The following is a 22,906-nucleotide window of genomic DNA, read 5'->3' on the forward strand; positions in this document are numbered from 1 at the left end:
AAGACAGAACACTTTTTTATTTAAAAAAATTTGTTAAACTAAAGTCTTATATAGGTAATAGAGTACTATACATAATGTTTTACAGAGAGAGAAAATCTGCCACATGAACCCTCTGACAGAATAGGCTTAATCCCTCTTTTACCCCCTGTAGATTTAAGAGTCCAGGAATTGTACCAGTTTGAAAACTGGTCCTGCATATTCTGGTGTGTGTATGTGTGCAACTGTGTGGCCAGATGTGGTTCTTATCTATTTGCCCCACTTCTATCACTTCTAATTTTGCTAATATTTGGTAACAATATCAGCAACCAAAAAATAAGGCAGGATGTAGAAGGCCTTGGAGGTGGAATATTACTCTGTTTATTCCCTGTAATATTGGTCAGGAAGAGAAATGCTGGTGCTTTATAGGGATTGCAGGTTTTATTGTCCATTATTTAGTATCAGATAATTCGAATTCATTTTGTTCCTTGATGTTCAAAAATCTGAACTGAATTGATCCAAATATTGGTCACATTTCATTAATGTTTCCATTTATAACAACTCATTTGATCTTCAGATTTGTAAGTTTAGATAATAAAATTATTATTTGATGAAAATGTTTGAATTTAAAATATTACATTTAGCAATATCATGTAATATTGAGTATGCATTAAGCATGAACTAACAGGATGTCATGATTATTTTATATGTATTATCATTTTTAATATTCCCAGTAATTCTGTAAGAGAGATATGACTATTATACTTATTTCTCAAATGATGACACTTGGGTATGGAGAGGATAAATATATTGCCCAATATTGCTACCCTGTGGGTAATGATAAGGGTAGTTCAAGTGGAGACCAAATTTGAGCCTAGATCTTCTAGTGCTCTTATCAGTGCTCTACTGCTTGTATGTTCTCTTCAGGGACACAAAGTTCTGCCTTTTATGACCCCATTATCTGTCTTCCACATTTATCAACTTCTCTGGAATATGTTTTAAGTCTTAGTACTTTTCTTCTACATTGTTACACAACAGCTTAAACTTTTCCTCTACATATAAATTCAATATTCAGAATTTGATACAGTTTAAAATCTTTGATGGCATGGTATTTTCCTTTACTTCATTTAACATTTCAGCTTCATTTTTAATTACTTCCTCAAGAGTGGAAAGCAGCAACTTTCTCATAGTTTTTTCCTGTTTTCTGAATTATCATCATCGTCATCACTGTCATCACTATCATTAACATCACCCTGTTACTTTTATGGTAAAACTAGTGTCTTCTATTGAGAACTTGGAATGTGTCTCATGGCTCCAATTGGAAATACCTCCATTTCTCTCATGATTTGCTGTGCCTTCAAGACTTGCCTCAGTTGGTCCCCAAACTCCGTAATTCCTGTGGGTGTTGTCATTCTCTAGTTGCAGTTATGTGTTTTCCACCCTGTTACTTTTTTCGTTTTGGTAATTTTAGTATGTTTTCACATGAGAGGGTAAGACACCTGCTTTTATGCCCCCATCTTTTCCTAAAGTCAAAGTTTCATGTCCTTTTGAAGCTTATTAAGAGTCCAGTTAGATTGCACTGAATTTTTTTTCTTCTTCCTCACAATAGAGCATTTTACGAAGGAGATAGTTGCAAGACTGTCTTGTCGTTTCAACTGAGTTTTCTCTGTTTGCTCTTGTTTTTAATACATTGGGTTGGTGAAAGCTGTTATTTAAATTTTACCATCCCAAATAGAGGCAGCAGGAGATGGGTTAGTTACCCTAGGGTAGGACAAATAACAAATAGACTCAAATGTGTAATTTGACAACATGATAGATATTTTTTGATTGCTCCCATTAAGGTCCAGTGCAGTTCCATTTTGGAGCAGGAGAGTGGGGAGGGTGGGGAAGCTATATTTAATGTACCATTGGAGGACCCATGCTGGCAGTAGCTCTGTTACCTTTAACACATGGATTCCTGGGTTGCCATCAGTTAACAAGAAGTAGAATGATTTGGAGCAGCACAGGAAGGAAGGTTTTTTTGTTTTGTTTTGTTTTGTTTGGCTAGGTCTGGAAAAGTCACATATATCTGCTCAAATTCCATGTATTATAGCTGACTGCAAGAGAGTTTGGGAAATATTGTCTAGATGTATTCCCAGAAAGAGAAGATGTTTTTGTGAGAAATACTTAGCAGCATACTTTATTCTCACCTTCTCTATGTGGGTTTCATAACTATTTGCACAGGGTATATGCTGGGATCAAGTGCTTGATCTTCCCTTCTACTTGTAGCTTCTATTGTAAAAGATCCTTTTCATGGGGCCTCCACACAGGGAGATACTTTACATGGATAACGGAAAGATTCTCAAATACCATCCACTCCCAACTTCCAAACTGTTTCCAGTGTCTGTACATCATTTGTGGTTGTATTAGTTGTGTTGGGGTCTGCCCTTTAACTTTTCAGCACACTCCTTTTTCAAAGTTCAGAGACAAACATTAGTCTTTTTCTTGCAGAAAATAAGTTCTATATTTAGGAAAAATATTTAGAACTTTCTTGGTTTCAACTCTACAGTAATTCTTAGGAATAATAGAGTTTTCTACTTTTTTGATGTATCGTTTAAGTGGAAAATCAGGATGGGGGTTAGTTACCTGCTCTCATTTTGCCTTCTTGCCTAGAAATAAGAAAGTAAAATAACATTTATGCAAAGGTTATTCTTGTTTTCTCAAGTTGCTCATTGTGAAGGATTTTATGATTGAAGAGTACAAGCAAACCTTCATATATCTTTTGTTTATATTTTCATTTAGGCTTCTTAATTTGCTTAAATTGAGATATACTTAAAGACTTTAATACAGATAAAAACTGGGGTCATAATTTTGTATTCTACAAATATGAGGATTTCCATTACTGGGAAGATACATTAACAAAATATAATATCCAAAGAATTTAGGAGTCCTGTGCTGCCATAGAAAAGTTTTGCCCCAGCAGGCTGTGGAAAGAGATGTAGGATGAGTTCCTGTCTTCTCAGTGCAGAAGAGGTGAATGAATATGACACCCTCTGGATTGTAGATATGTGAATGCTGCAGTTAAGGCTTTACTCATTTCTTCTGCCTTTATCTAGGTTATGCTGCCTTAGGTGAAGAGCAAAGATGTGGTTAAAGTGTGTAATGATATTCATATTCAACCTTGGCAATGTAAACTCAGAAGAATTAGACTCTGATTTTTTTGTTACCCTATTTTTTTGTTGTTGTTGTTATCCTATTTTAAAAGTACAAATACTATTATGCTTAAATGGAAAAGACTTCTCCATTTGATATTAATATGCATAGCATTTAAAAATTGTGTAATGTTTCAATATCAAGTACTTTTCCTTGGCAAACTATTAATAGCTTGGACATGTTTTCCAGATTTTAGGCATACTTTGTGTCCAGAAACCTTGCGTATTCTCACACAATGGACATGTCAGCCTCGGGAAACAGTTTGGTGACCGTTTTCTTTAAGGCCCAAAACTAAACTAATCCTGAATCAACTTAATTCTGTTATTTCACTGTGTATCATATCTTTTTTATTCTGCAATCAGAAGCCATCAAAAAATGAGAATATTTTTATAGTAGCATGAACTTAATAGGCTGGGAGAAAGCCCTGGGGATTCTTTCTGTTTGGCTGAGAGTTTTCTTGTCCGTTAATTATTTTTATTTATTTATTTTTTTGCGGTACGCGGGCCTCTCACTGTTGTGGCCTCTCCCATTGCGGAGCACAGGCTCCGGACGCGCAGGCTCAGCTGCCATGGCTCACGGGCCCAGCCGCTCCGCGGCATGTGGGATCCTCCCGGACCGGGGCACGAACCCGTGTCCCCTGCATCAGCAGGCGGACTCTCAACCACTGCGCCACCAGGGAAGCCCGTCTAGGTTGTCTTGACTAATTATCTGGCATCAGTTGGTGGGTCCGCTGGCAGCTAAGTGATTTAGGATAGCCTTGCTTATATATAAGTCTGGTATAGGACAGCTTGTCAGTAGGGCACCTACATATCCATCACATGGCCTTTCCAGAGGCTAACTTGGGATCATTCGCATGGTAGCCTCAGGGTTTTAAACCCAGCAAGCAAGAAAACCCCAATGTGTAAGCTCTTTCAAATTAATATCCTGTTGGCCAAACCAAGTCACATGCCAAGCCCAGAGTCTGTAGAGTAGAGGACATTCCAAGAGAGTAGATAGAGATAGGGGAGCATTTCAATCATTTCTGCAGACAACCTGCCATAGGCAAAACTACCTATGAGATTTTGGGGATGGAATTGAGGAAGTCAGAGAAGTAATGGGACATTAGACCCTTAAATAACTACAATAGATGTGGCACAGCCAAGCATATCCTCTTTGTGGGAATTATTGACCTCATAGGGGAGTTCTGAAAATGGAATGCATATGTGCATTGCTTGCTTCTTATTCCATGCCAGTTTTCTAGATTCTGATCTTGGTTATAGATATGCTTATATCGAGAATCCAAACCATAGTTTACTCATTTTATGACACCCATCTAAGATTCTAAATTCAAATTACATTCATATAGGAAAATAAAATGCAACTTTAAATTTTCCCACAACTGATTTGGTCTTCTTTATTTCATCTAATTTGTGTCTTTTTCACATTCCTTTTCTTCCTTTTCTAAATCAATATTGATTGACAGGGTTAATGTATGAATGAAATTGAGTGTCTGACAGCTCATTAAGGTAAATATAAGATTAAAATTGATGTGTTATATAATAGCATAAACATCTAGGAACTACTACATGTGTAGTATTATCACTACTCTTCCTTTCTTTTGCTGAAGAAAAAAATCCTTATTTTTGTATACTCAAACACTCAAGCCTTTTAAGTGTCTACCTTTTCAAAAGTGTTCATTCTCTTTCCCTCCCTCCCTCTCTCTCTTTCTATATGTGTGTTTCTAAAGTATTGGTAGTGTTACTTCAAATCCAGTTCAGCTCCTCAGGTTGGCACAAACCATCATCAATCATAAGAACTAAGATTTGTAAATTTGTGTTCAGGGCATTGTGATGAGCTCCTTGTCCCAACGTTTATATTTAAGAGTCTGCATCCTTTTGTCAGTCATTTATATTCCTTCCCACAATGAGGGCAGAGAATTCCAGTGTATAATCAATTAGCATTTATAGAATATCCACCATGTGCCTGGCACCATCTTTAGTGCTTTCACAGTTCTAACCAAATAACAACTCATTATAATGTTGTTGTCTTCACCTGTATTCACCTTATCCTTGTAGAAGCTTATATTCAAAAAGGTTACTTGTCTTGTTCATGGAAGGACAGAATTGATCGAGTAATGTATGAAGAAATGTATTTTGAAGACATTAAGCTGTTGAACGCTACTTATTACAGTACATTGGTTCCTCACTTCCTTATAAATTGTCATCAAGATAATTGGAATGGGCAATAAGTAAGCTAGGAGAAGACTAGTCTAAGAAATGGCATTCTAAAGGAGCTTTCCCTAAGTTGCTTTGCCTTTGGCTATGATTTGGTTCCACTGACTACATAATGGGAAGAGGTAGATGAGTCTCTACTTTTCTCCTTCTGCACTAGCCACATGGTAGATAAATTCTAACATAGAAACTGAATTCAAAGAGAAAACAATAGGTCAGATCTATACATTGATCTTCTCTTAATTCTTCTAGCCAGCGTGTTCTACAACCAGCTACTCTAAGAATAAAGAATATAAATCCTAAAAACAAAAATTAATAATAATAATTATTATATTATTAATAAGCCGGGGGCCATCTATATCCAAGTTTAGGAAATAAAAGTCTCTAAAGAAAACATAATCTTCCAAGACAAAGTCTGCTGAAAGATACATTCAATTAAAATTGATAAACAGAATACAGTTTCACTCTAAGGATACAGACTCTGATAGTTTTATTGCACTCAGGTCTTCACTAGGAACAAAGAGCCCTTGCTTTATATTTGCATAATAAAAGGGCTTGCTGAAATTACCTTCCAGAACAAAGGGACTTTCTGCTAGTGAGGAAAAATTCAGATTTAATATAGAAGGCAGATACTGGTAGAAATTTTTAAACTTCAGCTTTCCCTAATACTGGCTTTCGGTCCTCCTTAGATTTACTAGTCACACACAGGAGGGTCTCATACAGAGTATGTGTACATGTGTACAAATATGTATACAGGTATATGTATTCTAACGTGCACGTGTGGGTATGTGACCATGTGTGTTATTGTGTATGGCTGTGTGTACATGGGTATGTGGTCTTGTGCTTGAATGTGTATGTGTACGTGTATAGGAGTGGATCCGCAGCAGTGCATTAATAGAGATCATCTACAGGTGTTAGAGTATTGTTGATTTTTTAATGCTTTTAAAAAAATTTAAAGTGATCATGTGTTGCTTAGGTAATTAAACATTAAGAGCTATTTCAAAACGTTAAAAAAGATCTATTGGTTAAAAGCTTCCATCAACAAACTAATTGGGAGGAGTAACATTTATATAGCAATAGAACAAATTTATCTCAGTACCTCCTTCGGCAGTTAGGCTCTTCCTTTGGAGACTGGCCTCTAGCATCCCCTTGCATTAGGAGAAATTCTAAAATGTGCAGTGGTAAAACTCAGCTCCCAATCTTCCTTAAAACCACCTTTCTTAACTTTCCATTCCAAATATTTAAAATATCTCAGTTTTCCTTCCTCTTCTAGCGTTTTGCATCCTGCTTCATTAGTAAGAGTTTATTAATAGATTTATATCTGCTAACTTGGTGAATGGGCAACTCACATTTCCAGTGAAGAACTCTGTAAGTAAATTTCTTCCCCAGAGACTCAACATCCATTGCAAAATTCAAAAAACTTTATTACGTTTGTACTCTCAGTTTTTCTTAGTATCTGCTAAAACTGCTACACTAAATCTTGCTCCTAAGGGAGGTAAGCCACCTCCTTAAAGAGAGCTGGAGCTTCTGGGACTTGTGGCTATGTCTCCATATAACCACAGCAAGGCTCAGTGAAGAGTGACATGTATTCCACTATTGCCTTCATCTCAAAATCTTACCTTTCTTCCACTTTTGGATTCAAGGTCTGGATTCACATTTTCTACTTCAGTAAGAGTAGAAAGAGAGCTTTTTGTCACTCTTTTTTTTTTTTTTTTTTATAAAGCAGAACCAACCTCAGCTTCCTCTGTGGTTCAGCTTTCTCTTTCATTCAAAATGTATAATAATATTTGGAAGAAAAAATGTCTTAGAGAAAGTTTAAGATAGTAGAATGAACAGATGAATCTAATTTTACTTCCTCCAGAAAACCACCTGACAATACAGTAAAGTGATTCTTTTCTAAAGGCATAAATTCACTAGGATGGAGAAAAAAAGAAAAGTGAGGAGAAAATTATAACAAAAGTTTGGAAGTTGGAAAACATATGGACAATTGTTACCTGTTGTATAATAAAGAGTTTGGCTGTCCTTTGTCCTTGGTTCCTGGGAGGAAAATTCTAAAACCCTTGGAATTTCCCAAGTGAATACTTGTCTTCATTATTCATGAGCTTCTGTGATAACAGCAGAGTTTTTACTGATCTGGTGACTCATGATGGGCCTCTAGATAGCTTCCGGATGGAGACTGGTCATCAGAAAGATAACTGTGTGGTTGGGGGTGGGATTTTGAGCTAGCCTAACCCTCCAGGGATGGGAGCCAGAGATTGAGTTCAAACATGTGGCCAATGAGTTAATCAATCACACCTTAGCTATGAAATCCCAAACTCTGGACCTCAAAGCTCATGGAAGATTGCTCTTTGGTGAATACATCCATATGCCAGGAGGATGATTTGCCCTGATTTCACATGGAGAGGGCACAGGAGCTCTGCATTCTATGTGCCTTAGTGTGTCCCAAGCACTATAAGGTAGTTTTTACTAGTTCCATTTTTTAAATCTAAAAAACACATTAATTAAATGGCGGATAACATTGCTAAGAGTGGAGTTGATCTTTCTAGACTCTAAATCTTATTCTTCTTGATTGTTTTATGATTTTTTTCTGGCTCCCTTGAGTATGATCAGTAAGTATCTATTGATCTAATAAATAGGATTTAATTTTATCAAATATGCTTCATTAAACAGAATTTCAAATTAATGTTTCCTTCTCTATGTCAGAACGCTAGATCTCCATAGATTATCTATGAGATTGTAGCGTTAGTAAAAAATGATATATTCCACTGGGTGATATTTTGTTTTTTGAAGCCAGATAAATGATCGTTTCATTTTCTTTATTCGTTCTTTGAAAACAGATTCTAAATTCCCAAAAGATTATTTCAATTCTTTTAAGACCAAAGGAGAGTTTATCTCCCTACACAGTATTAGAAGTGATTCAAAAACATTTTGAGACATTGAGCAAGATTACTGAGAGAAATGTTATAACTTACTATGCAACAGGAAGAACTCTTATATTGTTTTTGTGTCCTTAGAGCTAATTAAAAAACATTAAGCCTTAACCATAAATAGAAATATTTGTGACTGGGGCTTCCCTGGTGGCGGAAGTGGTTGAGAATCTGCCTGCCAATGCAGGGGACACAGGTTCGAGCCCTGGTCTGGGAAGATCCCACATGCCACGGAGCAACTAGGCCCGTGAGCCACAATTACTGAGCCTGCGCGTCTGGAGCCTGTGCTCCGCGCAACAAGAGAGGCCGCGATAGTGAGAGGCCCGCGCACCGCGATGAAGAGTGGCCCCCACTTGCTGCAACTAGAGAAAGCCCTCGCACAGAAACAAAGACCCAACACAGCCATAAATAAATAAATAAAATTAAAAAAAAAAAAAAAGAAATATTTGTGACTAAAAGGAAGAGCAGCAATGCTGGCTATTTGTTGCCAGCTCACCTTAGAAGCTTTCATTTATTTGCCTAGAATGAAATATTTTGGAAGAAAGACACTCAAAAAAAATCCTTATTCCTTAAAATAACAAAAGATCCATATGAACAGCACCAGAACAATAAAATAAGTCATACTAATGAATAGCATATTGTCTTGTTTTTGTTTAAAATAGTCAAAGAAAACATGCGGCTTTGTAAAAACCAAAGTGCGATACACTTTGAGAAAAGTTGTGTTGTCACTAAAAACAGATGACGTTAAGCAATACATTGCTATTCAGTGGAAGTTCCTTGTGAATAGGCATAGGGAACCTTTCTCACTTGATGGGGTTCTGACAGCAATGATTACAGATGGGGAAAACCCACCTGCTGATCAGAGAGGTAATAGAAATTCAGCCAAAGAGGAATGGAAACAACTAAAAATCATGGAAATGTACAAATTTCACCACTTGTGGCTCTTGCAGATACTGTGATAAGTGTGCAATCAAGAAAACCAAAAATATATGACACTTTTGGTTTATAAAGGCCTCCTGCCCTGGGTAGCTCTCAGGGATTGGCAGAGCATCTAAGGCAGCAGAGGTCCAATCTCTAAAAGTACAGGTTGCCTCCTTGTGAGATCCATTTGCACTCAGTGGAATAAGCATTGCCACTAAACAAATCTCTCACTACATCACGCCAAGAGCGAATATTTTGCTATCTGTACACTGCCAACAACCAAAGTTTTGCAAACCTTTGTAGCCCTTGGTAACAATCATTCTTGCTTTTTTTTTTCTTATAGCCATGTAATTGGCAAGTGGCTGTAATCAGTTTTCCAAGTGAAAACAGTAAATGCTTTACTTTGTGTATAAAGATGAGTTTTGCATTTTGAGGCACTTCTGTCAAATAGTAGGAATTATTCAAGTTGAATCATTTTTAGCTCTCCTATTTGACTTATTTATGCCCTGGTAAATATTATCTATATTCTTACTATGGATTTGCCTAGGATGCTCAGACTCCTGAAGCATTCACTCTGCCTTCCAGGAAATCATAGTTGTGTACAACCCATACACACAACAACTGTATGTAAAAGTTCTGTGCCAATTACTATGGGAAATCAGAAGGGTACCAAACACATTGGCAAAGATAAGTCTGAGAAAGTTTCATAAAGAAATTTTCATTTGAAATAGGTTTTTTAAAAAAATTTTAATTTTATTTATTTAATTTTTGGCCATGTTGGGTCTTTGTTGCTGCTCGCAGGCTTTCTGTATTTGCAGCGAGCAGGGACTGCTCTTCATTGTGGTGTGCAGGCTTCTCATTGTGGTGGCTTCTCATGTTGTAGAGCATGGGCTCTAGGTGCGCAGGCTTCAGTGGTTGTGGTGCATGGGCTCAGTTGCTCCGCGGCATGTGGGATCTTCCTGGACCAGGGCTCGAACCCTTGTCCCCTGCATTGGCAGGCGGATTCTCAACCACTGCGCCACCAGGGAAGCCCTGAAATAGGTTTTAGTAGAAATATATCTCAGATACTTATAATTAGTAGAAATATATCTCTAAGGGTAAATGAGATTAACATTTATTAACCTGTGCATACTCTCTGTGCTACAGGCTTTGTTTAAGCTATTTCTGCTAATTTTCATGACATCCCAATGAGGAATCTTTATCTCCATTTTAAAATTAGGAAACAAATGTTCAGGTGGGCTAACTAACAAGAATGTATATAACTAATGCAAAACTAGCAAAGCAGGGAAAGAGAAGAATCCTAAGTCCCTGCATGACCAAAAGGAGTAGGATGACCCTAATACCCTAGCCTTGTCAGACTGTTATATGAGAGCAAAATAAACCGCTATATCATTTAAGTAACAGTTTTCTCTCTTTGATATAGCAGCTAGACTTCTTCCTAATATATAATCTAACTGCTGTCTTCAGTTTCTTTTCTACGATGTGTCTTATTAAGTCTCTAGTTAGCTGATGAGTAATCTATCATGACCTCATTGATTGCATCCTTTCATCAAGTTTAAGAAGGAACTGAACATTTTGGTAATACATTTTCTTGCTCGAACTTCTTGAACTTCCAACAGTTGAAAAACACAGATTTTTGTTACCCTGTTGGTGCTCTGTAATTATGTGCAACATGCACTGTAAACCATCAAGATCTTGGCTCATAAACCAGATTCCTTGGTCTTTCTGTGTAAGTATTAGCAGTGAGGAAAATGGCAGCAGATGGCGTTCCCCTGGCAACTGTATTTCTACCTTACCAGTTCCTGTCAGTACCTGTTTGAAGGTTTCAAACTTGTAGGCAGTTTAGTACCTTTGACAGACTTGTTGAAGAAACAGCTGAGAGTATCTCTGAGAGCAAAAGCTTTCTAAAACTGTCAGTTTACTGCATCCAGTTCATTCCGAGGGCATTTGGTTTTATCAGGGGTTCAGAATTATGATCACTTCTGATGCACCATAAACTGAATATAACTAGCCCTTTTTCTCCACTGGTTGGCTTGTTCAGGGAGGCAGTACTTAAAAGCGTAGGGATACGAGTTATTAGTGTAGTCAGTACTTAAGCTAGGTAGCCGTGTTCTGGTGGTAAGCACAAAGGATAAGTGGGTGACAGTATCTCTGAAACGTGTTGTTTGTACTGATCGTCTAGTAAGATAGTAATGACCACCTTGGAAAAGTTTCTGCTCCAGTTTGGAGAAGCATCCCATCTCTGGCAGGACAGTTCTCTAGGAAGCAGATTCTGAGGTGGTGAACAGGATGTTTATTAGGGAGTACTCTTCAAATCAACTTCATGTACAGGAAAGGAAGACAGAAGGATTGGGCAGAGGGAGAAGTTAAGTTGTGTGAACATCAAAAGCCTCATCCAAACCCACAGAGAGCTCTGAAGCCAGAACACCTGTATAGCTGACCTGTATTGTGGACAGGGGACTAGACCCCTCAACTTCTAGGTTGACTCATCACAGGATATACTCTATCGACCATTCTAAGCACCTCCACGGTGACTCCAAACAACAGATTCTTCTCTTAGTTTCAGGCCCTTCTCCTTACCCTTCTAGAAATAATGATTTCATCTCTGGAGTCATCTACAAATACCTTTTCACTATGGTACCAATGAGAAATGTATCCCAATCAGGGAGTGGCGTAGGTGACACTAGATGTCAAATAATCCCTTTACTCTGATGTTCTTAAATGTCACTAAAATGTGACATGCTCGTGTCTCTGTTCCAGTACTACCTGCAACTTTTCTTCCCTTGACTTGGTTATTCATTCTGTTATTCACCATTTACATGCCACATATTCTTCCTTGTTGAACAGTTTTCCTCCTTGAAACAAGGTTTTTATGCAAATTATTATTGGCTTCTGTCTGACTTGTCAAAAGTATAGTGTTTCAAATCCAGACCTTTTTCTCCCTTAACACAGGACTGGTGTCTACACAGTCTGGCACCTAAGAACACAACAGTCACTCAGTAGGAGCTTGTTGAACTTAATTGAATCATATAGAATTTCTTCCCTGAAATGTGAGTGTCCAAACTATTTGTGTTTCATTTGCTGTTTCACAAATCTGGAAATGCATGAATTTCAGGAATTCAAAATGCCTTTGAAAATACCCCTTACGAGATGTCACTTTAAAAATATCCTTTGCATTACTGAACTAATGTAGACGATTGTTATTGTTAGTATTAACAGTATTATTATTATGGATCTTTGGTTTAAAATAAGAATCGATGTTGGCTGACTTAGGAAAAAAGATAATTTACTGTGAAATTATTGATTGACGCAGAATCAAATGGTAGACATGAAAAACAGGCTGGGACATGGGCAGGGCTTAGCGAATTTCCAGCGACCCCACAAGCAAGAATTAATTAATCTCAAAAAGACATCATCATGGGAATACATGTATGCATTCTATTTTAATTATAAGTTTTTTCTTTTATGCCTTCACTCAAAATTCAAATACTAGTTTTGATTGATTCTAGTCTGATCAAGTGCCTATTCCCTACACACACCATGATATGTCTCCTGATTCTTTTTATATTATTCATTCTGTGTTTCTCATCTCTATGGATATCTATCAATACTTACCCTCCTAGTTGTCCAAGTTAGAAATCTAGACATCCTATGACATTCATATATAGTTTTTTCTATAGGTATAAATATGTCTATTATAACATTTACATATCCTAATCTCCTAAATTCTGTCCACCCTTCTACCTCTACCCTGACTCCTACCCTGAATACCCATTAGAGACTGCAAACTTTTTATAACATGGACTGTCATACCTTGTCAACTTTATTGAGTGTACATTATATGGGCACAAAAATTGGCAACAAAACCAAAAAATATCTTTCTTATCCCCAACCACTCAGGAGAGTTCAGTCACATTTCTAGCCAGAGCTTAATATTTATGCAGAGATAAATATTGTTTTCAGAATAATACATGGAAATATTTTAAAAATGTTGAATCATATTAAAAGACTCAGAGTGATGACAGGAGTTCTCCTCTATATCATAATCCAACTACCTTTAAACAAACACTTTCAACTTTTATTTGCTATTTTTCTGACATTTTCCTGAATACATATGGAATGTGCTTTTACTAGCATTTCTCAAGTAATTAATGTTAGACTTAGGTACTGACTTCCTATTATGTCAAATATGGGTGCACTTTTTCCTGGTACTTCCTCTTTCAAAATCCTCCTAATGTAGGTCTGCCCCACTTATATAAATTCCTTTGAAATCCCTTTCTCTCTCTCTTGTTTTCCTGAACACTCTCTCTTTTGCTTATTTATTTATTTTAAACTCATTTTATTTGGAGATTTCCCTCAGAAGTCCATTGCGTTTAGCTCTGTATCTTTAAGAGTGAGCTGCTGGCTAGAATGCTGACTGGAGTTGTTGTATCTATGTTCAGCTTGACAGGATATGGAGTCAACATATCAATGCTTTTTCTGAGCACCTTGGTAGTCTAAATCAGTCTACCTCTCACTCCCTCTTATTTATTTAACACGTTAGAAGCTAGCTCATTCTCTAGACAGCTGCACTTTTTTCTGTGTATGTCTATTAATTTTAAAAATTAAAAAAAATTTAATACAGTTTTTTTTTTTTTTTTTTTCTTTTGCGGTACGCGGGCCTCTCACTGCTGTGGCCTCTCCCGTTTCGGAACACAGGCTCCGGACGTGCAGGCTCAGCGGCCATGGCTCACGGGCCCAGCTGCTCCGCGGCATGTGGGATCCTCCCGGACCGGGGCACGAACCCGCGTCCCCTGCATCGGCAGGCGGACTCTCAACCACTGCGCCACCAGGGAAGCCCTAATTAATACAGTTTTAAAGGACTTTTTCCATTTATTACAAATTATTGGCTACATTCCCTGTGTTGTATAATGCTTCCTTGAGCCTATCTTACACCCAATAGTTATTACCTCTCACTCCCCATCCTATATTGCCCCTCCCTCCCACACTGATAACCACTGGTTTGTTCTCTATATCTGTGAATCTGCTTTTGTTTTGTTCCATTCCCTAGTTCTTTGTAATTTTTAGATTCCACAGATAAGTGATATACAATATTTGTCTTTCTGTATCTGACCTATTTCACTTAGCATAATGCCCTTCAAGTTCATTCATGTTGCTGCAAATGGCAAAATTTTGTTCTCTTTTATGGCTGAGTAATATTCCATTGCATATATATGCCACATCTTCTTTATCCATTCATCTGTTGATGGACACTGAGGTTGCCTCCATATCTTGGCAATTGTAAATAATGCTTCTATGAACATTGGGGTGCATGTATCTTTTCGAATTAGTGTTTTTGTTTTTTTGGATATACACCCAGGAGTAGAGTTGCTGAGTCATTTGGTAGTTCTAATTTTAGTTTTTTGAGACGCCTCCATACTGTTTTCCATAGTAGCTGCCCCAGTTTATATTCCCACCCACAGTGTAGGGCTCTGTTTTCTCCACATCCTCACCAGCGTTTTCTTATTTTTGTTCTTTCTGATGATGGCCATCCTGAGAGGTATGAGGTGATACCTCATTGTGGTTTTGATTTGCATTTCCCTGATGATTAGTGATATTGAGCAGCTTTTCATGTGCCTGTTTGCCATCTACGTGTCCTCTTTGGGAAAATGTCTATTCAGTTCTTCTGCCCATTTTTTAATCTTTTTTTTCTTTTTTGGTGGAGGGCACACCATGTGACATGTGGGATCTTAGCTCCCCGACCAGGGATCGAACCCATGCCCCCTGCATTGGAGTTGTGGAGTCTTAACCACTGGACTGCTGGGAGATTCTGGGTTGTTTGTCTTTTTTTGATGTTGAGTTGTATGAGCTGTTTATATATGTTGGATATTAATCCCTTATCAGTCATATCATTTGCAAATATTTTCTCACATTCAGTAGGTTGTCTTTCTGTTTTGTCAGTGGTTTCCTTTGCTGTGCAAAAGCTTTTAACTTTAATTAGGACAACTGCATTTTAGAATTCTTTAGTCATTATCCAAGTCACAGACATATACCTCAAAATGGAAAAACTTGAAATTAAAGTTTGTGCTTGGTATGGGAAATGAGAAGTAAGAGAATGTCACAAAAATACGGTTAAGGTGCTTGATGTAACTGGAATGTGTAGATGTGAGTTTCTGAAACATTGTTTTAACTTCTTTGTGAAACTTATCCCTACACCTGTTGAACTATACTTAACTTTCTTAGCCAGTTCCACACACCAAAAATGAACGTACTGAGTGATCTCCACAGAAAAGATGCAAACTGAGTCAGAGAAGTAACTTTTCAATTCTTATAGTTATTTTCATTATTTCAGCAGTGTACAATACTCAGTTTCAATGATCAATTACTGAATATTCTTTTTAAGGTTTGCCTTCTGGGCAGTCAAGGTGGAGATCTTGAAACACTTAGTCGCTTGCTCACAATTGAAAACCTGTTAAAATCTCTTCAGAATGCTTTCATACTTTGGCTTATGGTAGTGAAATATGTTAGAAATAAAACTTGGCCAGTTTGGCATGTTTTGGTTCTCCTACTTGACATGAAGGCATCAAAGCACACACATGATGGAGGCACATACGTGAAGCAGGAAGGTATCTTCCTGTCACAGTCATTGTGCTAACTTGAGACCACATGCATATAGCCTTGAGCTATTCTTCAGTCACAGTTTCTATAGAGTAACATGGGTGTGGATATGCTTCCTCTTTTAGTAATGGCAAATAGAATTAAGAAGTGAATTAATTTTCTCCATTTAGAAACAATCTGCTAATATCATGTAAGTAAAGAGCAGGAGCTTTAACACTACTGAAATAAGTTAAAGCTTCAGTTTTCTGCTATTTGGTTTTGTGGTGTTAGGGCAAATTACTAAATAGCTTAGGAATTGGAATTCCATGTGAAATGGAGGTAACTCAGTGTTTTGGCTATGCTTCTGTTTTTGTTTGAGCAGTTAACTTCCACTTACATCACAGTGCCTTGGAAAGAATCGGTACTTAGTCAATTCCTTTCCTCTATTTCAAAAATCCCAAATCCCTTCTGTATCATTTTAGACACACTTTTATTTTCTTCCTATCAAGATCATAGGATCGATAGGCCATTGGTATCAGCAAATATAGTACTCATTTTGGAAATATTCTTTAACTGTAAATATTTCATTTTCAGTAGATCTTTCTTCATACAATATATGCAAAAATTTGGAAGAGAGGGACTCTCTCTTAGTCCTGTTGTAAATAGGATACAGTATTAGCAACAGAACAGAATATAGTACATATTTGCTAATGGAATCAATGAATTGAGCCTGAGAATATTCTTTAAAATCTCATTAGAGAGGATCTGAATCTTTTTGAGTATATTATAAAATAAAGTTTGTAATTAAATCTTAAAAAAAAACCCTCCAGGCCCAAACAGTATCATGGTAAAGTCTATTATATACTTAAAGAATAAGTAATACCAACTCAAAAGTATATTTCAATGAATGGATTAAGAAGATATGGTATATATCTATATCATATCTGTATACTCACACACACACACTCACACACACACACACACACACACAATGGAATACTACTCAGTCATAAAAAAGATGAAATCTTGCCCTTTGCAACAACATGGATGGATCTTGAGAGTATTATGCTAAGTGAAATAAGTCAGGTGTAGCAAGACAAATACCGTATATGATTTCACTCATAATGTGGAATAAAAACAAACAAGCAAACAAAGAAACAAAATAAATGAACAAACCAAACCAAACCAAACAAACAGTTAGATACAGAGAACAGCATAGCAGTTATTGGAGGGTAAGGGACAGCGGGGAGGGCAAAATGGCTAAAGGGGATCAACTACGTGTGGCGAGTAGAAACTAAATTTTTGGTGGCGAGCCCAGTGAAGTATATACAGAAGTAGAAATATAAGGTTGTACATATGAAACTTATATAATATTATAAACCAATATTACCTCAATTAAAAAATTTAAAAAATCGTCCTGAGAATTGAATTGTCTAAGCAGAAAACACCAAATAATCTATAAAAGAACTCCTAGAACTAATAAGTGAATTTAACCGTATTGTAGAATATATATGTATATATGTCACAACCGTATACTTGTATAACTGTGATGAATAAGCGGAAATTAGAATTTAAAAATGCCATTTAAAATAGCACCAAAAATTAAATGCTTATATATGAGTCTAACATTATCTGCATAATTTGTATGTGGAAAATTACAAAACACTGATTAAAAAAAATCAAAGAAGTCCTAAATTAAGAGATTATTAATTGGAAGATTCAATTTTGTTGAGATGTCATCTCTAACAATTTGATTTCTAGATTCAAGGTACTCTCAATTGAAACCCCACCAAAGTTTTTCTAGATATTGAAAAGCCAGTCCTAGAATTTCTATGGAAAGAGAAAGAAAGGAACTAAAATAGACAATTCTGAGACTCTAAAATTCTGAAAATGAAGAACAAAGTCATAGGCCCCACCTTACCCAATTTTAAGAATTACTGTAAAGCTACTATAAATGAGACAGCGTGGTATTGTCAGAAGGATAGACACATAGATCAGTCAGACAGAGTTAAGAGCCTGGAAGTATACCCATATGAATATATTCAACTTATTTTATTTATTTATTTATTTTTGCGGTGCGCGGGCCTCTTACTGTTGTGGCTTTTTCCGCTGCGGAGCACAGGCTCTGGATGTGCAGGCTCAGCGGCCATGGCTCACGGGCCCAGCCGCTCTGTGGCATGTAGGATCTTCCCGGACCGGGGCACGAACCCGTGTCCCCTGCATCGGCAGGCGGACTCTCAACCACTGCGCCACCAGGGAAGCCCTCAACTTATTTTTGACAAAGGTGTAAAAGGAATTCAATAGAGAAAGGATAGACAGCCTTTTCAAATAAAGAGTTTGTTTCATTCCTTACAAGCAAAACAAACAAAAAAAACCTCAAAATAGATCATGGATCTAAATATAACATATAAAATGATAAATCTTGAAGAAAACGTAGGAGAAATCCGTGTTACAATGGGTTCATTAAAGAACTTTTAGAAATCAAAAGCATAATCCATAAAAGGAAATGTTGATTAATTGGACTCAATCAAGCTTTAAAATATTCTGCTCTTTGAAAGACATTGTTATGCAAATGAAAAGACAACCTGTGGAATGAAGAAAACGTTTGCAAATCACTTATCTGATGAATTACTTATACTGAGAAGATATAAAAACTCCCCAAACTTAATAATACAAAACCAACAGCACAATAAAAAATATTCACAACACTTGAACAGACATTTACATATATTTGGCAAATAAGCACATGAAAAGATAGTTGATATCATTAGTCACTAGAATAATGCAAATTAAAACCACAGTGAGATACCACTATACACATATTAGAATGTTTTAGAATTTTAAAAACTGGCAATATCAAATGTTTATGAGGATGGGGAGCAGCTCTCATGCATTGCTAATGGGAGTTTGAAATGAGACAGTCACTTTGGAAGACAATTTGGTAGTTTTTTTTTTTAAAGCTAGTACTTCAACATCAAATTTATCTTTTAAAGATCATAGTTGTCATATGACCCAAATCTGACACATAGGTATTAACCCAGTGAATTCTGAAATTTATGTTCACACAGCTTTATTTATGATCATCAAAAACTGGAAACAGCGCTGTGGTGAACAGAATAATAATTGCCCAAAGATATCTACATCCTAATGCCTGAAGTCTGTGAATACGGTAGTTTACATGGCAAAGGGGTATTACGGTTTCAGATGGAATTAAAGTTGCTAATGCACTGACTTTAAAATAGGAAAATTATCCTGGATTATCCAGGTGGGCTGATGGTATGGACAAGAGTCCATAAAAACGGAAGAGAAGCTGGAAGTCAGACCAGAGAACTACCAAGTGTGAGATGGACTCAGCTTGACATAGTTGACTTCGAAAAGGGAAGGAGATGGCCATAGGCCAAGGAATGTGGGTGGCTTTTTGAAGTGAAAATGGATTCTCCCCTAGAGGCTCCAGAGAGAAATGCAGCATTACTAGCATGTTGATTTTAGCCCAGTGAGACCCATTTTGGACCTCTGATATCTATTTAAAAAACTGTGTGCTACTTTAAACCATTAGGTTAGTAGTTAATAGTCTATTTACTTATTTACGAACACCATAGATGAAACGTAAAGGCATTTTACTGAAAATGAAAGGCATTTCATTTTCAGGCAAAATGAAAGTGATAGGGATGGAAACAGGTAAGTGGTTGCCAGAGCTTGGAGTTGTAGGACTGTGTTGACTACAAAGGCCATGATACATGACAAATGCATTTGTAAAAACCCATGCAACTATATACCCCAAAGAGGAAATTTTAATTGTGTACAAATTAAAAACAAAAATCAATCAGGAAGTTAGGGAAACTGCAAAGGAAATATGTATCTTTCAATTTGATAAAAATATAAAAGCCAATGGAGAAATCACTTATATTCCTACCATGGAGAGAAGCATTGTCAACTGGTAGTGCATATATTCCCAGAATCTTTCTATTCATATAGATAGATAGAGATAGCTTGTAAATTCATGAATACATCCTGAACAAATTTTCGTATTATTTCAAAATCATTTGTGGTTTTTAATGTCTCAATTGTGCCATTTCTATGAAGTTTCAGGAACTGTCAAGTTCTCAAACTGTTTATTTGTTATGACTAAACTGGTGTCATTAATGCTGTCCTATTAATGTTGAGATTACAAATTAGCAGTTGTCTAAAGTTGTTTGCTTCTATTAATTACCTATTGCTGTGATCAATACTACCACAAAGTTAGCGATTTTAAAAATATACATCTATCATCTCATAGTTTCTGAGGGTCATGAGAGGCATAGTTTAGCAGGTTTCTCTGTTTAGGGTAGCATAAGGCTGCAATCAAGTTGTTGGTCAAGGCAGAGTTCTCACCAGGAGGCTTGGTTGGGGAAGGAACTGCTTCCCTTCTTGTGTGGTTGTTGGCAGCATTCGGTTCCTAGTGGTTGCATTACTGAGAGTTTTGGTTTTTTGCTGGCTGTCACCTGGAGGCCCCCTTCAGCAACTAGACACCCTCTGCAGTTCCTTGCCATGTGGGGTTTCCGAACATTGCTACCTGCCTCCTTTCTGCCAGCCATGGAAAGAAAGAGAAAGATTTCAACCAGACAGATGCTGCAATCTTATGTAACATAATCACATACATCTTGTCATCTTTGCAAGTAACAGGTCCCACCCACACTTAATGGGAGTGGAACACACAAGGGTATGAACACCAGAAGGCAAAAGGTGAGGATGATGGGGGCATCACAAATGTGTTTATCAAGAATCAGCTGATATTGGGACTTCCCTGGCTGTCCAGTGGTTAAGAGTCCGTGCTCCCAGTGCAGGGGGCATGGGTTCGAACCCTGATGGGGAAACTGAGATCCAACATGCCACACAGTGTGGCCAAAAATAAATAAATTAACAAAAAAGAAAAAAATGAGGAAATTCTGAACAGGAAAATATTCCAAATTTCTTAAAAAAAAAAAACAAACAATCAGTTGATATGGATGGACCTGGAGACTGTCATACTGAGGGAAGTAAGTCAGACAGAGAAAGACAAATATCATATGATATTGCTTATATGTGGAATCTAAAAAAGGGTACAAATGAACTTATTTACAAAATAGAAGTAGAGTCACAGATGTAGAAGACAAACTTATGGTTACCGGGGGTAAGGGGCATGGGAGGGATAAATTGGGAAATTGGGATTGACATATACACACTACTGTAAATAAAATAGATAACTAATAAGGACCTACTGTATAGCACAGGGAAAACTACTCAGTACTCTGTAATGGCCTATATGGGAAAAGAATCTTAAAAAAAGGGTGCATATAGGTATATGTATAACTGATTCAATTTGCTGTACACCTGAAACTAACACAGCATTGTAAATCAACTATACTCCAATAAAAATTAAAAAAAAAAAAAAAAAAAAAAAAAAGAATCAGCTGTTGAAAGTCTCCGGTGGCATCCCATGTCCTGTGGCTTACAGTGCTGGTGTCCTCTCCAACAACCTCGAAAGAATTCTTTTATTATCTTTAGTGCCCACCTTAGTTTCTAGTTTACTTGTGGTAAGTAGTCTCTTTTTACTTCTTAGGGAAACTACTTTCCACTTGCATCAAATAGCTGAGTGTTCCCTTCTTACTCAGTTCTTATTTGTTCTTCATCTAGAAATGCCTTAAAATTTCCAGCATGTGTGTGGTGCCCAGATCTGTAGCTGATGAAACGTTTCATATTTTACAATCCTTTTTTTTTTTTTTTTTTTACCAGGACTCCGGAAGGAAAGGTGATGTATCCAAATTACAATATTTATTCAGAATTCGTGGGCATCTTTTAAAGTGTTGTTTGAGAAGGAGAGGGGAGCAATTCTGTAATAAATACCATGTATCAACTAGGATATCTGCATCCCATAGTCTGAAAATCTGTTGAGTAGGGGTTAACATCTGGCTTGCAATCCCTACCCACTAGTGATGGTATGAATTTTTGTATTTGCTCATACTTAAGAAATATCCCAAATTAAAAATATGTATATATTTTTCATATATATACACATATATGTATATGGAAATAAACAGTAAACATGACACTTCTGCACATCTTTCATGCTCTCTCAGTGTTCTTTTGTGGCTAGGCTTGAGATTTTTGCTTGCCCAGAGGACCTGATGGTAGGAAGAAGCCATCTCTGTTTTCCTCGGTGAGTCCCATTGCCTGGGACCTGAGAGAGTCTGTCAGCAGGACACATTCCCAGGGTTACCCTTGACTGTGCATCAGACAGAACTCTGTGTGTGTAGGTTGGGGGGTCAGTCAGCAAGCATGTGGGTTCTGCCAAGAGTATGTCTTCTCATGGAATTTGCAAGTCAGCTGTTTGATGAACATACAAATGACTATTTTTAACAGCATCTACCTGTGTAGTGTAAGTTAGGAGATGAAGGTAAATGTGTTTATTTCCATTTTTTGTATACCTATTAAAATTGTCCTTGACATACAGTGTCCAAAAACTGGTCTCAATTTCCAGTTTCACTTTGTTTACAAACAAAATATATATAACTCATGCAATGCTGATTACATTTTCAATGCCAGATAATGAAGTCATGATGTCTGTTCAGTTTATCTCATCATTTTATTTCCACTGGGATTATTGGAGGTTTTTTTTAAAAAAAAATTTTTTTTTGTTATAATGAGTATTTCTGTGGACCTTAGAAATATTTAGTTTTTCTCTCCTTCATCTATGTTTTCCCATTTTTCTGCCTCATCAGAAAACCTGCATAGTTTAAGATAATAGCCACTTACGTGGCTCAAGCAAAGCTTTTAATTTACTTTGCCATAAGAAAGCTAAGGTTTATCCTTAGGTTAAAATGTAGTTGCTTTCCTTGAAATAAATAGAATTCACCATATATTTGCATATAAAATAAGCTATGAAGTATGAATAAATGCCACAGTTGAGATAAAAGCATATCTTGATTAGATATTCATGCATATGGGTATATAATTATATACATACATCTAAATGCATATGTATCTGTATATACACAAACACAATTATATGCACTCATTTCTAAATTTACTATTATTTATGCCTTCTCTTCTGGTCAAGATTTCCTTTATATGTACTGATGGGGGGAA

The sequence above is a fragment of the Phocoena phocoena genome, chromosome 16 (genome assembly GCF_963924675.1).
Source record: "Phocoena phocoena chromosome 16, mPhoPho1.1, whole genome shotgun sequence".
NCBI lineage: Eukaryota > Metazoa > Chordata > Mammalia > Artiodactyla > Phocoenidae > Phocoena > Phocoena phocoena.